Below are 15,078 nucleotides of genomic sequence, written 5' to 3'. Positions count from 1 at the left end.
CACGTGGGGACACGGCCTTGGCCTCGGAGACGTGTGGATCTCAGGACAGTGCGGGTGAGTTAGTGTGAAAGTATCTGAAACAGTTTTCTCCATATGAAGAACACAGTGTTCAGTTCATTTCATTTCCATAGCGAGCCCCCAAAGTCTTGTTTGCCGTCCAGGATATTAAAGCCTGGGCTATCTAGGACACTACGTTGCGTCACTGCCTGTAAAGACACGCACAGTGGATCAGGCGCAGTGGATACACGCTCCACACACACCACTAAAGGCGTTTACTGCACACCCGGGGGGACCCGGCGTCCGGCCTCTGGGTGCGCTTGGGGTGCAAGGGAAGAAAGGGTGGGGGGTACTTCAGAGGGTGTGACTTGGGATGCCTTTCTGAAGAGGAGGCAGGAAAGCGGAAGACTCAGAAGAGCAGCATGCCTTTCACAGCCTGGGAAGGACAGCAGTCCCAGCGGAAGCAAGAGCACAGGCGGAGGCTGCAGAGCGGAGGCCACGAGGCCGGAGGCAGGAGGGACAGGCAGCGGCCCCAGCACCCAGCTCCTCCCACAGACTGACCCACCTGTCCCCAGTGGGAGCGGCTCCCGCTGGCTCCTCCCCCTGCTCGCCTCGTGGTGACCAGCTCCTGCCCTGTGTCTCGTGTTGTCATCCCAAGAACCTCCTTGGTCACAGAATACCGTGGCCCCTTGGCTGGCCCTACCTCCCCGCTCACTTCTGGGAGGACCCACAGGCCCGTGCCAAAGGCACGCAGGTCCTCCCTCCTCGTCCCCCACGCCTGGTCCCACACCCTGAGTCACTCGTCACTCCAGGGCCAGCCGCCCACACCAGCCCCCTCAGCTGCCCCCCACCACCCTGCCCGCTCTCAAGCACCGCCCAGGGGCCCAACTCCATGCAAGGCCGAGGTCCCTCCCAACTGCCCTGCCCAAATAGGCAAAAACCCCAGTGAATGCCCAGGTTGCTGGTAACTGTTCTTCCCGCGGGCCCACAATGCTGTCTTTCTAAAGTCAAGTCCACAGAACACACAGACACTTACATGACAGATGTCTCGGAAGCTCCCCTTACCGAGTTCGTCCCAACATGGACACGCACGGTGGCTTAATTACCGCATTGCTGGACACCAGAAGCTTAACATCCAGAGCAATTATTTTTGCTTCAGGCCACCAGTTACAAACAATGCACTCAGCTTTACAGTCGGTCAAGTTTTATGGCCAATCTAAAGCTAGGCCCCCATAAAAGGAAACACAGAAGCCAGCTGGGACCCTAAAATCCATTTGGTCCAGGAGGCCCTTAGCATCCCACATCTTTCACAGCTGGCCTCAGTGGTCCCGGCGTCTGCCTCCTGGTGGCTGGCTGGGGGCAGCTCTGTCCACCCTCTCAGACAGGTGCGACGTGGTCAGAAAGGAAAACGCTTTGTATGGAAATATGTCTGGAGTCAGTGGGTGAGCAGTGTACCTCTTCTGGAAGTTTCACAGCCAACTACTGGCCAGATATGATTTTGCAGACAACTCCTGGAAATCTGCTTAGGAGAATTTTTCTCGTGACTTCTGATGCTGTTTCTCTTTGCACAGACACATCGTCTATCGTTGCCGATTGTTGGGTGAATTTGAACTGATTGAAAGAGACTCTTTCCTGTGAACATTTGTCCTTGCTCAATCCTGAGTGTCACTTGCCTAGAACTTATTTAATTTCACATCTCAGCAAATACAGTATAATTTCTGCAGTAGTGTTGGCTTCGGATAGCATCGCTCACCTGCTTACTTATCATCTATATCTGTCATTGAATTACCTCTTGCAGTAATACGATCTACTCACAAATGTACATAAAAATGCAACATAAAATAAAATCGTTCCATTGTCTGCTTCTCATCGTTCTACGTGAACTCCAGGTTAGCCAATTCCACAGAGCTGGAGTGACAAATAATGAATGAAAGATGAGGAAATAAAAGATTAGTGAGTTCGTGGCCTTCCAGAAATAAAAGACATTCACCCTCGGAAAAAAAATCTATTCTCTTCTGAAATAGTGCTTTTCAACATTAATCAAGAAACCTATTCTATGTGGGGAAAAAGTAAAGAATGGGATGATTTTATATTTTTCAAGTGCGACAATACTGTGCCAACACATTTTTAAACTTGGGAAAGAGAAATAAAGCTGCTCATCTTTGCTCTCTCGTCAATCTTTGCTCTTGTCAAACAACTGTTAATCTTGGGCAAAAGGGAGAAGAAAAAAAGAAGACAAGGCAATTCCTTTTGAGAAAATGTTTTGTTTTCTTGAACCCACTGTTGGGTTAATCCTATTTTAAATGCCTTGCCCCCGGGGTGAACTAGAACTTGCCTTTGATGTTGCTGTGAAATTCGGAGCCAGATTTTCCTATGCTAGAACCTTCAGATTCCGAAGATGAATCGTGTCAGTGCCACAACCTTAAACCAAGAAGTTACTTACTATCCACTATTTTCTCTTAGATCAAGTGTTGATTAGCTTTTCTGCCTTTAATTCTGAATCAAAACAAGTCTTGGGAGGCTCATTTGAAAGTGAAGAGTTTAGCGATGTGTATGATAATCTAGCTGCCTCTCATTTTCTCCCTCTTGCTGTCAGAAGTCGAGTTTTCCTATCTGGATAACCTGGACCTGCTGAAGTCACCGCAGAAGAAAGCGATGTATTTACCATGCAGAGCAGGAGCTTCTGCCTCAAACTTGCTTCCCTGCGAGCTCCTGCTCACCTGTTGAATTTATGTCTGTGATGCCTCCACCCCCTGTTGCAGCAAGGAGTGGAGAGGGCGCCCCCTTCCACTGCCGATCATTTCGGCCAGGCAGCAAGCCCAGTGACAAAAACTAGTAGCATTCAACACCAGAGAAGTCTCCATTTAAAAGGGAGGCTGAAAATACCTGTGAAAATGTCCATGTTGTCAAGTGTAGGATACAGAGATAAGATTTCAGACTTAAAGCATCTGCCGACTCAAGAAAACAGTGAACGTTCCCTTACACTGGGCCAGCTGAGGCCGGTGAGAGACAGACACTGTCCCACAGGCACTGTGCAGGCTGGAGCAGCTCAACTCGTCAGACACGGAGACTTACATTTTAAAACATGATGTAGGACACCCTAAGCAATGGGTCTGGGTCACAACGGCAACCATTTCAGAAGCACTTTTCAATACAGACCCGGCATGCGGTCACATGCAGGAATTTGGCATCCAAGAATCACAGAGAATTTCTACAGGATCTGAGAGGAACCTTCTCAAATCCCTGGACTCACATTACTACATCACAGGCCCCTTGACTCAGCTGTATTATTCACTAATAAATGTGTTCTATCTTGCAAACTGTCTCATTTTTAACCCAAGCTTCTTCTCGGGTTCAATTCTTGCCCTCCGCTAGCTCTGGAGCTCAGGGCCGCTCGTTGGCCCAGCAGAACGCACGCTATGTTTAGCCGAAAGTTAACAAAGCGCTGCGTCCTGCTCCCCCACACCCACGTATGTGTAACAAAAGCAGAGCCTCAATTTCAAAAACTGTATGATGAAAAGGGTCATTTGGAATCATTAAAAATAATCACGAGGTTAATGAAAACTCTGGAACGGTTCAGCTAAGCATAAGCAGCTCTCTAACCTCAGGAGCGGGAATCCCAAGGAGTTGGTTTCTGTTATCTTGAGCAGCTAACACACAACACAGGGAAAAGCTTGCTGGTGTTTACATTTGTCTCCCAGCAAGAGTCGACAGGGCCTCTGAAGCAAGATGTCTGACTGAGAAGCGACGGGTGAAGGTCCAGCACCCCTCCGAATCCCAAGCAAACAGCTGCATGGACGGGCCTTTGCGAGAATGTGTCCCTTGGCCCGGAGGGTGACAACTCTTAAGAGCCCCTGCACTGTCCACTCCAATTCCAGCCAGATTCCAGCCAGACACGGTGGAGAAACAATTTCAAAAGGCAATGGCAGTGGAAAACACAGGTTTATTTTTACCAAATTCTGAACATCTCTAAAACTTCTTTTGGACAGAGACAGGCTGTACCACCCAGGAGACCAGAGCCTTTGCTCTCAGCAGGGATTGTGCAGCTGTTTGCCATTAAAACCACCAAATAAGTTAGTGCAATTCGTAAAAGGCATAAAGCGATCGGCCTCATCCATCTTCCCCCAGTTAAGAAAAGTACTTACAGGCTAAAAGCATATAAAACCAGGTACTTGTGCATCACCCCAGGGTTCCCTGAGAATACAAATGATTCATGCAAACACCCTGCATGAGCGGCTCGTTCAGGACAAAGTTTTTACAAGAAGGAAATGCAAGGAAAAAGAAATCAGTTTCACATGGGCCAGAACATTACCTCGCCGGCTGCCTTCTCATTTGCAGGACACTATCTGCTTCCTGGAGGCGAAACGCAGGCACAGACAAGAAAAGTTAGTTAAGGGCCGCACGACTGAAGGTGGAGGTTGTGAAGTCTCCTAAAAGAGTGCAGGAGGCTCTTCATCCTCTCCCCTATAAGGAACCTGCACGCACCAGCCATTGACTCAGCGGGCCTGTGCAGGTGCTAAAATCCTTCCTCACAAAGTCCTTCTGTGTCTCCTTGGGAAAGACTCTGTCATGAACAACACGCTGCTGTTCCCAGTTTCCCAAGCTCAGCCCAGGCGTGACTAGGCCGGCCCGCGTGAGCGCACCGTGACATACCCCTGGTTTGCTTAAAAATAAGATGTAAAGAAAAGTCCTTTCGTACTCCTGGCCTTTCAGCCAGTGGGCACCTGAGGAGCAGACCTTGGTGCCAGGGCTGAGCGCCACTGGCCCCTTCTCCACTCAACCCCGCCTGAGTCCTGAGTCAGCCGCAGGGAGGGGAGCGGGCGCGCAGACCCCAAGTTTGCAGGGACACGCTGGTCTCTGGAAGAGCCCCCGGCTCAGGGCTGGAGGGTGCCCACCACCTGCCCGCGCCCCTTCCAGCCCGACAGGCTGCCCCCGGCTCGGCAGACGCGCCCCCCGACCTCCGCGCTCGGGAAATTAGTGCGAGAAGAGCCTGGTGGGTGCTGCCGTGCCGGCGAGGCCCCCACCCATCTCCAGGACAGTCGGGGCTCACGCCCGCTCTCGCCTCCCCGAGCGCTCGCTCTCAGCGCCCCCTGCCGGGGTCCCCGGGACGCCGCGGGCGCAGGAAAGTTCCATCCAAGTCGCGGCCGCCGCATCCAGGTACCCGGCGCGCCGGGCGCCGAGGGGCCGCGCTGCCCGCCAGGCCCGGGCGCAGCGGGGTCCCCGGGCGCGCCGTGGGAGAGGGGGGCCGCGGGGGCGCGGTCCGGGAGAGGCCGCTCGGCCGCGGTCCCCGCGGGTCTCGGGCGCATCCTCCGGGACCCACGTCTGCCTCCGGCCACGAAAGCCAGAGCCGGGGCTGGTGCGCGCGGCTCCGCCGGTCCCCCGCGGCTGCACCCCCGGCCGGGCGCTCAGGGCGGCCACGGGCTCGGCGTCCCCGCGTGCCCACGGCGCCGGCATACCTGAGCCCGCGCGCCGCCAGGCGCCAGGAGCCCGGGCAGGAGCCCGCCGCGGCCCGCGAGCCCCGGCCCCGGCCCCGGCCCCGGCGAGGTGCGCGCACGGGTGTCCGCGGCGCGGCTCCGGGGCGGCGGGAAAGGGCCCCGCGCGCGGCTCCCGGCTCGCCCTCGGGCTCCCCGGCCCTCGCCTCCGCGCGCCGACCCCGGCCCCGGCAGGGGCGCAAACTTCCCCAGGGCGGGCGCCCCGCGCCGAGGTCGTGCAGCCCCCGCGCGCGCACCGCCCCGACACCCGCAGCCCCGGGTCGCGGCAGCGCGGGCTCCGCCGGGCCCCCGGGTCGCTCACCAGCTGGACGCGCGCTCCTCTCCAGGCATCCGGCGCCGGGGCGCGGCGGCCCCGGGGCTCCTCTTCGCGGCCGGCCCGGAGGTCGGGGCAGCGGCCGCGGCGCGCGCCTCTTCCCGGGGCTCCCCCGCTCGCCCGCTCGGGCCGGGGTCCCGCGGCGCCTCCGCGCACGGCCCCGAGCGCGCGCCCGGCCGGGTGGGCAGCGTCGCGGCCGGCGGGGCGACCCGCGGGAGGCAAAGTTGGGCGCCCGAGCCGCTCCGCGGGGAGCCGCGGGGAGAGGGGCGCCCCGGTCGCGCGGCCGGCTCGGTCGCCCCGCGGAGGGGACCCGGGGAGGGTGCGGAGCCCACCCGCGGCGGCAGCAGCGGCGGGAGCGGACGCAGCAGGAGCAGCCGCCGCCGGCGCCGCCTCCCCGCGAGTAGCGCGGCGCGGGGTGCGCGGGGGGAGCCCGGCCGCCGCGCCCCGCCCCCGGCCCGCCCCCGGCCCGCCCCGGCCGCCGCGCCTCCGCTCCCCGCCCCGCGGGGTGAAACCCGAGCGCCCCACCCGGCGCTTGACCCCGGGCCCTCCCCCGACACCGCCCCTTCCCCAGCCGGCGCCCCCCGCGGCGCCCCCGGAGCCCCGCTGCGGCCTCCCCGGGGCGGGGGTCCGAGTGCGGACTTTCGGGGACTCCCGTCCCCTGGGCGGGGGAGACCCGCTGGGGCGCCCCGCCCCGCCCCGCCGCTCGGACGTGGCCACTCGGTGGGGTGCGGGGGGGGGCCGGGGGCGGGTTATAAAGCGCCGGAGGCGCCGGCCGGGCCGCGACGTGGCGCACCCCGCTGCCCCTCCGCTCCAGGTACGTGTGCGGCCGGCCCTGCGGGGGGCCGGGAGACGCGGGGCCTCTGCGCCCCGAGGGTGCGATTTCGTCCTCTCGGGGTGACACCCGCCTGCGCGCTCTGCGCCTGGAGAGCGGGGCGCGCCGCGGCCCCGGCGGCGAGTTGGGGCGCGCCTCGGGCGGGTCGGGTGGATTCGGCGGAGTAGAAGCCGGGAAGGCGCGGGTCCGACGGGGCGGGGAGGCAGGTCCGGGGCCCCCACGGAGCCGCGCGGAGCGTGGGGACACCCCACCCGCCGGACAAAGTTGGCGCGTCTGTCTCCGGGGCAGACGCCCCAGGCTCGCGGGCTCCGGCGGCCTCTGGGGAGGCGCTGCTGGGAGACGCCGCTCAGCGCGCGGAGAAGGGCGCTCTCGGGGCGCCGGACCCCGACACCTCCGTGGGAGGCGCTGCTTCTGCTGAGGCCCTGGGAGCGGCCGCGCCAGGTTTCAGGCTGAGCAGAAGGCGAGCCCCGAACCCGCGGGCGTGCACCTGGGGGGGTCGGGACCTGGAGGCCCGCGGGAGAGCCGGCCCGCGCCCCGCCTGCCCACCTGCGCGCCCTGCCCACCTGTGCGCTCTGCCCACCTGCGGGCCTGCCCGCCCACCACCCCGGGCGGTGTCCACGCTCCACAGCGGTCGCGCAGGGCCGAGAGGCCTCCTGCCCAGAGATAGTTTTTAATAACAGAATTAAGTGAAAGCAGTTCTGGAGGTTTCCATGCAGCCCAGGCCAACCCTGCCCTCTAGTCTCTGGCTTGGCGGTGGAGCTGCGGGTACTCAAGGCCTGGCTGGATTGCCTTTGAGACACCCAGGAGGGAACGTGAGCAAGGACCCAGCTTCCTTAAGGGACATTCGTGCCCTGTTGGCGCGAGGGCACACAGCCTGGTGCCTGGCAGCAGCCTGGCGGCTCCGGGCCTTGATGAAAAGCTCAGGGCTCTGCTTCCTGCCTGGCCCGAGGGCCTCTTTGCTTCCCTCACATTCCGATTCTCTTGCTTACGTGGCACAGAGGCCCGGAGCACTCCCTGGGAGGAGGCTGGCCAAAGTCTAGCCTAAGGCTCTGCCCCCTAGGGTGGCAGGAGGAGCCTGGGCAGTGCTGCCTGACACTGGAACCTTGCAGCCTTGGGTGGGCGGCTGCCTCCCTGTCCAGGGGGCGGGGAGACAGGAACTCCAGCCCCAATCCTGTCCTTGTCCCTGGATGGTGCAGTTCAAGGCTTGTGCACAATTTTTAGAAAAATTATCGTGGCCTAGATAGGGCTGACCAGTGGAGAGAAAATCACTTTCTACACCGTAGCCCTGAGTGGTTGATAACATAACTCGATAAAGCATTTAACTTTATGTGGGGGGTCAGTTTACAAGCTTCAGGGAAGCTGTCAGTCATGAATATTGACTGATAATTAAAAAGTTTGGGGGCGATCCTTCCTTTAAAGTGAAATGCACCAAATTGAAGTTGTGATTTCACACCACTCGGGGAAAGTTCCTTCACTCTGAGCCTTCGTCGCTTCATCTGGTGCTTAAACAGACCTCCCCTGGGGGCCGTCGCCAGGAAGGAGGAAGGGGTGATGGAAATAGCATCCTCACCCAGGGCCCCCAAAGTCGGTGGCTCCCTACATATGCAACTGTCGTCCAGGATCCACAGGTGTTTCTTCTTTCCAGATGAAATCTCTGGAGTGTTTCCTTTGACATGTCGTATTGCTCACTGAGAACTTTCCGTGTGGCATCTGGTCACGCTGTGAAATTAGAGGTGAGCATCTCGAAACAAACCCTTTTCCCTGCCCCTTTAAATGTGGATGTCCCAGGATGAGGACAGCTGTCCACCCCTTGGTGAAGATGATGACTTCTGGGGCGCTGATTCATGTGACTTGAAAAACGCCATCCATTTCCTGATTCACCTCGTTTCTGTGTGGAGACAAGAAGGTTCTCTTATGTCTCAGAAATAATTAACCTGTTTGGTCTTGTCTTTCCTTTGCTCCCTGGTGCCTGCATCTCGGCCACGCAGCCACTCGCCGCAGAGGAGAGGACCAGGGCGCAGGGGGATGTCAGCGCGGAGAGGGAGACGCTGCAGCTGTCACGGAGAAGCCTTTATGTCCTTGACCATTGAGATGCAAGAGGTTGTTTTCATGTGATGGAGAAATCTCCAGAAACCGTGGCCTCTGGGCGAGGATGCCTGAACTGGAATTTCCTGCCTCTGAGCCAGAGGACCCATTTCCATCATCATCCTCAAGTCTCCCCCTTTTCTGCCCTTTTCCTTCTTTTAGATCCAGGGCAGGTAAGAACTGAAAAAACAAAACAAAACACCCTGCTGGATCTTTCAACCCCATCAGTTTTTTTCTTAATATAACCAGACGTCGGTGGAGCACGCACAGGTTTATGCCTAAGAGCGCTGCCGACATTCAGTTCCTGCATTTTAAATATTGGAAAGCCAGTTACTATGAGACAGGGGTGCTGGGGTGTTTCATGAATTTTCACAGATGATGACTCCCCAGTGCAGGGTTCAGGGAGTGTCCAGCGTCCTTGAGCTTCCCCGGAAAGTCTCTAGGGTTCTTTGGCCCCGAGAACCACTCACACCCCATGCGGCATCACAGCCTAACTCCCCAGCCAAAGGAACAACTGGTTTTATTCAAAACACACAGCCCAGAAACTCAGGATAGAAAGAGGCCAGGTACGTACACCCAAGAAGGAGCAGAAACAGGCAACGTGCCAGTTCCTGGACCTTTAGCGAAGGACCAGCTTGGCCCCGGGGCTGTCACTGTCCACCCTCTGCCCGTCATGCACTGGGCGTGTCCCCTTGTCCGCACCCCAGTTTCCACCCCAGTCCAGCCAGGGCTCGCCGTGAGTTCCCCTTGTCTGCTTTGCAGCTGTTTGTTCCGGGGAAGCTGACATGGGTGCCCTGGCCTTCACCCACCTGCTCCCCTTAACTCTGAGCTCCCTTGAACTTTCCACAAATGAAAACCACCTCCTCATCTCACCCCAAAACCCAATCAAGGGAGCAGCCTAGGGCCCGTCCGCCCAGCCTGAGCCGTGGACCCGCAGGCATGAGGGCCAGGGCGGTTATTCTGGAAGAAGGGCTCAGGGCTCATGTCCCTTAGGAAAATGGAGCGATTCCCCCAGGGTCTGTTAAGAAGATACCTTGTCTTTTGCTTCAGCTGTGTGTCCAAAAGACCAAGGTGTTCTAGAAACCTGCAAAGGCCTTATCTTTGTGGGCAAATTTCTGCATAGATTTTTCTCGCAACCCATCTTCCTTGTAATAAAATCAGCCTGCTTGAAACACCCCAAGTCATCTTTTTATTTGTATGGGGAGAGAAGTGGCTAAGTTTGAAAGATTTTGGAACACCCAGAGGAAATGCAGATGGTCCGCGCGCAGAGAAAGCAGGAGACCCGCGGCTGCCTGAGTGATTTCCTAACGCGGAGCTTTGTCCAGACCTTGAGTGTGTGCGAGCTCCGAAGAGCTGTGCTTTTAAAAAGGATGTGTGTGATGCTTCATATTCAGTGTCCTCTCTAGTCCTCTGTCTTTGGGAACTTTGGGAGAAACAAGTACCTTGGAAATAAATTTTTTAAAAAATAATGTTCATCCTGGGCCTCCCCGGTGGCGCAGCGGTTGAGCGCTGGGTTGCGAAGCTGCCGAAGCCTCTGCGACGCCGGTTCGATCCCCGGCTGCTCCCCGCCCACCGGTGAGGGTCCCACATGGCGCGCAGACCTCTCCTGCCACCCGCTGCTCCCCTCAGCAGTGGACTTCGGTCCTTCTGCCTGCTCTGCTCCCTGCTCTGGCTCTGGTGAATTCTCTCACCCTCCCGCGCTTCTGACTGTACCCAGTGCTTGTATAAACAACAAACAAACAAATAAATAAAACATGCCTCTATTAAAAAATAAAATTAAAAAAAATAAAATAATGTTCATCCTACATAGATATAGAAATGCCGATGACCGCATCCGTGTACCCCATCATTCACCACGGAGAAGTCATAATCTCCTCGATTTCCATGAGGAGACTCTCTCCTAAGTGAGATGAGCTCAGGCACTCCTGAAGCAAATAGGAGGATGCGCTGGGGTGGGGGCTGCGGCCCACAGGTCACATCTGCATGAAGATCCTCCTTCCCAGCCCCACTCTTGCTGCTTTAAATCAGAATTTCGACTTGTCACCCAGAATGGGAACACTTCCTCTCACTGGCTTCTCCACCCTCGGCCAAGGGGTCACGCACACTACACTACACCACGCTAGTGGCCTCCCCAGACAGCACTCCATCATCTTCAGCAGCAGCCCTCCTGGAGTTTTTTGGATTGCAGTCACCTGATTTGAAACAAACAAGCCTGCCTGGCAGTGAGGCGGGACTGCAGAACCGAACTGGGGTGAGCTCGTGGGAGTCCAAGAAAGGCTTCATAAAAGGGGGTGACTGCTCGCTGGATGCGGTCACCTGCCTTGCCTTCCACCTCCAGGTGCCTGCCTAGAACTCGATTGTGATCTTTGGAATTCCAGCCACCATCGTGGGCCACACAGTGAGCCTGAGGATGTGAACCATGAGAGCAGAGATGAAGAAAAGGCGCCTGGTCCCTGTGACACTGTGGCGGCCCCCGCTGGGCCCTGGCTTGCTGTAACGCAGCCAACCCATACCGGGTAGGTTCTTTACCGGTTCCAGCAGCCGTGTTGTCTTCGTGCTCTCCGCTGCTCGTCGTCACCGTACCCCGCCACACTCCTCCATCCTCTGCACCGCACCACCACACTGCACTCCGCTGCGCCACCCTTATAGGCCCGGCCTTGGCCCAGGTGACTCCCATCTACTTAGGCCCACACCCTACTCCAGGTGCCCGCCATCAGGCATGATTCAGGACTGCACCATTATGCCTAATGGCGGGAGGGCGGAAAAGCCTGATAGTTTTTACCTTACCCTGCAATCCACCCCCTCAGGGTTTTCTGCCAGACAGTCTATACAAGTTATACAAGTCATGTATGTTTCTCTTGGCGGTATGAACACTGCAGCCATGGCCCACAGAAGTAAATAGAATATATCACAATGTAACTGATACATAAAATACAACAGAACAAGGTAAGTCCAGGCAGGGCACCAGCCTAGTGGCATAAAACAATATTATTGGCACCGGCAGATGAGCCACTTCCGCTGCCGAGGGCACTGCTCATACAAGGGAGGGAGCCATCCGGCTGTGGTCTCGGCCACAAGCCACACGCCGCATCCACCCCTAGGATGCGCTCACTCTTGGACTGGTGATTCTGTACTCTTTGGGGGTAATCATCCAATCCTCAGGGTTTCTGCCCGCGGTGGCTCCAACTCTCGGCTTTCGTAGCCACCCATGCAACACGCAGACTGCTGCACTCAGGCCAACCCATTGCCCACGCACATGGGTCGGGGATCCGTGGAAACAAGCTCCACATGCAGCCTCTCTTGGGTCCCCTCTTCAGCTGTGGGCTCCATCACCAACCACATTTCCCACCTGTCTCCCAAGGACGGGTTCCTCAGCTCCTCTCCCTCACTCAACAATGAACAGGGCATCACCCACAGGTGATTTTGAGAGACTCACTGGCCTTCTTCCATGTATTCAAGCCGCTTAACAGCCACTCAGGGCTTCCCGACTTCAGCACCAGCTTTTGGTTTTCTAAGTTGGCTTTTTCTCTGCCTGGCTCCTGGGCAGTATACAGGCTGCTTTTGGCCATCAAGTCCCACTGGCCACCCCCAGATTCCCATCTCCTGGGGTTTACAAATGATACCATCCACCCCCAGGGTCCCAAAATGTAACAACCTGCCAAGGTTCCTCCGCCTTCTGGCGGGATTGTCAGTCCAAGTGCATTAGTCCCAAGTCCATAGGCTTCTTCCTTGTGTCAGCACTGGCGAGATCCGAATCGTGGTCCTTTCTTCCCTGACAATTCTGCTGCCTCAGGGGTCGTGGGCTGGTCCTCTCGGGCATCCCCTCCAGGCCCACACCCCACTCCAGGTGCCGCCATCAGGCATGCATTCAGGACCACAGGGATCCATCATCAATCCTAATGGTGGGGAAGGCAGAAAAGCCTGATACTTTTTACCTTACCCCTACACTTGCCTACTCCCCCAGACTCCATAACTTGGGGAACATATGCCCTTCGGTTTATCCAGCATTATCTCTGTGCTGGGTTTGCAGGAGAATGCAAGTCTCATCCCCTAAAGCAGGTAAAGGCTCTTCCGGATGCGGCATCCTTGCAACGTGATGTGTCACTGTGACCCCCATGTAGCCTCTCCAACTCCTCCCCCCTGCTTGGCCTTCCCACACAAGTTTGCTCACAGCAGGTGCTGGCCTCACGTTAAGAAGGAACCAGGCAGCAAGAGACCATCCCTGCCTTTTGGGGATTGCCATATACTGAGGAAAGTGGGTATCAGTGTCTGCTCCCACAAATCTGCAATCAGTAATCCTGATGTAGGAAAGACAAGTTCAAGGCTGTCTGGCAGAGGGGGAGTCAGGACAAGCTTTACTGGGAAGGTGGTGAAGGATGAGCGTGACTGACAAGCAGAGGTGGAGATTTTCCAGGCAGAGGAGGAGATGGTCTGGGCAGTGTTGAAATGGTCAGGACAGTAGTAGTAACTGCAAGATTAACAACAGATCCAGTCTTCTAAATCAGTAGAGAGGAAAAAAAGATGAAATAAAGATGACTTGATCAACCCAACAGAAGGCTGGAAATGGAAATAAAACAGAAATGGAAAGAAAATATAGAAAGGGAAGAATTAATAGAAATTAAATAAATATGTAAAATCTAATTATGCCTGAAGGCACAAAACACAATGGGTAAAAGCATATACCAAGAAAAAATCAAAATGAAACTAGTTTACCAATACTTACATGGAAAAGTGGATTTTAAGACAAATATTTTTTAGAAAAAATACTGTCTAAAAATAATTCAGTAATTTAGGACATACAAATTAGTATATAATTAGCAAAATAGCTGCATAATAGATTTCTGAATAAATTTAATGTTTTATTAATTATTAAATTGATTGATATTAAATGAAGGTAACCCATCAACAGACATTAAGTTCTGTTAGAGTTGTTTTAAAAAATCTTGGGAAGATTAAATGCTACTTTTGAATTATTATTAAATAATTATTTGTTATATTTTTTAAAGATTTATTTATACAAGAGCTGGGGTACAGCCCAGATGCACGGGAGGGTGAGAGGATTCACCAGAGACAGAATGGGGAACAGAACAGGCAGACTGACTGAAATACACTGCTGAGGGGAGCCACGGGGAGACAGGAGAGGTCTGCGTACCATGTGGGTTGCTCCAAGGCCGGCGGGGATCGAACCGGCACTGCAGAGGCTGCAGACAGCTTCACAGCACTGCACTCAACCGCATGCGCCACCAGAGAGGCCCATATTTGTTGTTTATTAATTAATGTATTAAAAGAAAGGCAAAATAGTTCCAAAACATAAAAAGTATAAATCTATGGAATGATAAGGAAAATTGACAAATCCACCATCATTGATGGAGCACATTTCTCTCCCTAATAATAGATCCACAGGAAAAAAATAAAATGAATTTAAATAGTCTAAGAAGAGCAGTGAGCAAAGTAACACTAAGGGACATAGTAAACATTCATGCAAGATTTACAAAAAATAAGCAGTTCTAGAACCACTCAGCAAGGCTCAACAAACTCAGAATAATCTATGCTGTGCAACTTGATTACAAACTAATTTTTTTGAAAACTATTTTTTAAACTTCATATTTGTACATTATAAACCACATTTCTAATTCATGTTACCAAAAAAATGGAAATTAAAAAAATACCTGCCATATGAAAATACAACATATAAAACTTATGTGACATAACTAAAGTATTTACAGAGAAAACTAGACTTCAAGAGAACAAAGCAAAGTGAAATAAGGTAGTTAATATCACACATTAATGATAGAGGCTATAAAAACACAATAGAATCAGTAAGACCAAAGCTGTTTAAAAAACTAATAAAAGACAAACTTATGGCAAGATCTATAATTTACTAGAGAAATTTAGCTTTATAAAACCTAGAAAAAATGAAGATTTAAATATGCTAGTGATCATTAAAGAAACAGAATCAGTTAATACTCACTAACTGAGACAAACAGGCCTGCATGGCTTTCTAAGGACGTTCTACCAAATATTGGAGGTGCAGTTAATCCCTCTTTCAATGAATTTTATTCCAGTGAATAGAAAAATTCCCCTCAAATTCAAGAATGTTTTATCATTAAGAAATAGGTGAATATGAATCACCTCATCAACAGAATAAAGAAGAAAAATCATATCGTTTCAACAGCTACATAATATATTTTGATAAAATTCAACGTGTATTTGTCATTGAAGAAAAAAACTCTTAACTACTAAACTAGTAATAGAAAGAAATTTGTCTAATTAGATTGACTACAAAAAAAAAAAAAAGATCGATGAACACTTGATACTTAATTGTAAAGAACTGAGGACATTCCCTTGAAGAAGATGGA

General features: G+C 54.1%; 1 protein-coding gene, 1 long non-coding RNA gene and 1 other non-coding gene across 3 annotated transcripts in view; 2 read left to right on the top strand and 1 right to left on the bottom strand.

The window, feature by feature from the left end:
• SEMA5A (semaphorin 5A) overlaps positions 1–5,848 on the bottom strand; it is a 343,026-nt gene extending 337,178 nt beyond the window's left edge. Inside the window, exon 1 of the mRNA XM_037529538.2 lies at positions 5,791–5,848. The gene's annotated coding sequence lies outside the window, so the exon portion shown is untranslated. The remainder of the gene's footprint in view (positions 1–5,790) is intronic.
• Positions 5,849–6,567: 719 nt separating this feature from the next.
• On the top strand, positions 6,568–10,187 carry LOC119260273 (uncharacterized). Its single transcript, XR_005128731.2, has 3 exons — positions 6,568–6,616; positions 8,280–8,367; positions 8,623–10,187. It is a non-coding gene; the product is annotated as an uncharacterized LOC119260273 (long non-coding RNA).
• LOC119230233 (small nucleolar RNA SNORD123) lies at positions 8,447–8,516 on the top strand. Its single transcript, XR_005121695.1, has one exon. It is a non-coding gene; the product is annotated as a small nucleolar RNA SNORD123 (small nucleolar RNA).
• Positions 10,188–15,078: the final 4,891 nt, after the last annotated feature.

The sequence above is a fragment of the Talpa occidentalis genome, unplaced genomic scaffold (genome assembly GCF_014898055.3).
Source record: "Talpa occidentalis isolate TD23 unplaced genomic scaffold, MPIMG_talOcc4v2.1 talOcc4.6, whole genome shotgun sequence".
Classification (NCBI taxonomy): domain Eukaryota; kingdom Metazoa; phylum Chordata; class Mammalia; order Eulipotyphla; family Talpidae; genus Talpa; species Talpa occidentalis.
Note: the sequence above shows the minus strand (reverse complement) of the source record. Positions and strands in the feature narration are given on the sequence as shown.